At 43.4% G+C, this 2,980-nt stretch overlaps 1 pseudogene; it reads left to right on the forward strand.

Annotated features, from left to right (window-relative positions):
- The first annotated feature begins 439 nt into the window (after positions 1-439).
- On the forward strand, positions 440-849 carry LOC108514985 (60S ribosomal protein L28 pseudogene; annotated as a pseudogene).
- The last annotated feature ends 2,131 nt before the right edge of the window (positions 850-2,980 follow it).

Below are 2,980 nucleotides of genomic sequence, written 5' to 3' on the forward strand. Positions count from 1 at the left end.
AGACAGGTCGCTAATTGTTCTCAGCCTCCATCCCTTTCCCCAGTCCTGGGGTGGTAGACGAGCAGATGATGCTGGCTCACTCAGGAGGATCTAGGAGGCAATCTGAGGTCACCACCAGCAGAGTCAGAGCAGGAGGCTCCAGGCTTGCCATGGAAAGAGGTGTCAAGGCTTCATCTGGCAGGGTAAGCAGGAGCTCAGGGCTTACAGAGGTTACTTATGTGCCTCTGAACATCTTGAGGGGTGGCATCTGGAACTATTGTGTCATGATTTATTGAAAGCTGTACTCAAGTTAAATCAAGGTTGGAAAGGTTAATGGATGAATGAACTACCATTTAAAAAAATATAGTTGCCTTATTTTGATGAGGTTGGGATAGGAACAAGCAAGAAGAGGATCCAGCTCTTTTGGTCTCCGGCCTTCACTGCGAGAGCAGCCGCCGCCATGTCTGCGCATCTGCAATGGATGGTAGTGCACAACTGCCCCGGTTTCCCGATCAAGAGGAATGAGCAGACCTACAGCACCGAGCCCAAAAACTTGAAGGCCCGCAACTCTTCCGCTACAACGGTCTGATTCGCTGCAAGACTGTGGGCGTGGCGCCGGCAGCCAATGGCAAGGTGTTCTGGTGGTCATGAAGCGGAGATGCGGCCAGCGGACGCCTGCCCCTCCTATGTGCGGACCATTAGCAACAAGAACGATTGCGCCAAGCTCAGCAGCATCAGACACATGATCTGCAAGAACAAGTACCGTCCAGACCTGCCATGACTGCCATCAGCAAGGCCAGCGCCATCCTGCGCAGCCAGAAGCCTGTGATGGTGAAGAGGACGAGGACCCGCCCCACCAAGAGCTTCTGAGTCGCCTGCCCCCAAAGCAATAATCAGCTTCCTAGAGGAAGAAGAAGAAGGGAGAGGGAGAGGGAGAGGGTCCAGTGTCCTGCAAAAAACTCAAGAAGACTTTTACTATTGGCTCTGATTTGTCATCCCCTAGGCATAGTCAGAAATAATATGAATGTCCGGCCACCGTGAAAGCCCTTTGCAGTGTTTAGAAAATCTGTACTCTCCAGTATGGTAGCCACCAGCCACATGCGCCTATTGAGCACTTGAAAAGTGGCTCCTTGAGATATGCTGTATGTGTACACTCTGGATTCCTAGACTTAGTATGGAAAAAACAATGTAAACATCTCATTAATAATTTTTATTGATTACATTTTGAAATGTTAATATTTTTATATATTGGGCAAAATAAAATGTATTACTAAAATTAATTTCATCCATTTTTCTTTTTTCATGTGGCTACTAGAATATCTACACATGTGACTTGAATAATATTTCTATTGGATGGTGAAGTTTAAACAGAGAATGGTGTTCATGGGGTGTGCCTTTCCCGGTGGTGCCAGTTGAGCCATCACTGATTTCTTTTTGCTCAAATAGCAAAAAGACTTTGCAGTGGAGAAAACCCTGGGCCGGGAGACTGCAGATCCAATTTATCACTTCACCTCAGCCATCAAGTTGCTGGATGGCTCTGGTAACAATAGTGATAGTAGCAAACACTTCCATAGTTTTTTATGTATATATGGAGGCCAGGTGCTGTTCTAAACATTTGACACATGTAAATTTCTAACTAAAACTCTATGAGATGGTAGAAGCTATTAATAGCTCCATTTTCCATATGTGGACACTGAGGTGTTAAGAGGTTAAATCACAAGCCCTAAGCTCACGACTGGAAATTGGTAGAACTAGGATTCAAAGCCAGACAGTCTGGTTCCAAGGTCTGTATTGTAAACCACCTCTTACCTCAAGTAATCCAAACTCGCTTGGATTCAGTTTCTTCATCTAAGAAACAAGGTTCAGAAGACGCTACAGGTGACCACAGGCTGTATAGACGTAAGCTGGCAGAAGCTTAGGAAAGGAAATTACATTGAAAGAGCTTTCCATCCACAAAGCTACTAAAACCCAAACCCAGTGCTTATAATAATGTCTTCCCAAATGCCTCCAAATGGAATTAACTTTTTTTTCTTCTTATGCTTCATAACATTCTGATATATTACAGTCCTTCACACATCTTATCTTTCATTGCACACACACACACACACACACGTGTATATATATCTGTTTCCTTCATTACTGTTCAGATTTTTTAAAGGCAGGCTGTCTTACAGATCAGTGCTTTTTAACTGGAGGTTAAAATTTTGCTCCCAGAGGACATGTGGTAGTGTCTGGAGAAAGTTTTGATTAACACAACTTGTGAGGTTGGAGGTATGTCGCTACTATCATCTAGTGGGCAAAGATAAAAAATGCTGCTAAGCATCCTACAATGCACAGGACAGCCCCCTACAACAAAGAATTATCTGGGCCAAAATCTGCATACTGACCAGAGTGAGAAACCTTGCAGATCATTAGATGATCCATTGTGCCTAAAGCATGCATGAAACAATAGGCACTCCATAAGTGACAAAAGACTGATTGATTGATTGATTGAAAGAATAATAAATACATATTCACCTATCTGCCCTGAATGTAACTTCCTTTTGGTTATGCTCAAGAAGTATGTATTCAATGCCCACTATATGCCAGGCACATTCTAGGGCTGGGGGATAGGGGAATGCAAAGTTCTGAGACACATGAGGCCCCCGTCCTCAGGATAGGACAGTCTCCTAGGGGAGTCAGAGTCAAAGCAGTGTGTCAAACGGTAAGTGCCCTCAACCTCGCTAGCTCTGGATGGGAGCACCACACAGAAACTTTGTGAAGACAGATGACCCAGCCAATCCTGGAGATACTCATCATTTTTTCTCAATCTTTATTTTGAAAAATGTCAAACATACAGAAAATGTGGAATAACAGTACAATACACATATTTATATACATAGTAACATTTAAATAGATAGATATAGAAATATAAACACACACATAATACTTTGGAAAATAAGATGCAGACATCATGACATCAGCCAAATACATCAGCATGCATAGGACAGACCTGCTGATT

The sequence above is a fragment of the Rhinopithecus bieti genome, unplaced genomic scaffold (genome assembly GCF_001698545.2).
Source record: "Rhinopithecus bieti isolate Rb0 unplaced genomic scaffold, ASM169854v2 scaffold_33903, whole genome shotgun sequence".
Taxonomy (NCBI): Eukaryota; Metazoa; Chordata; class Mammalia; order Primates; family Cercopithecidae; genus Rhinopithecus; species Rhinopithecus bieti.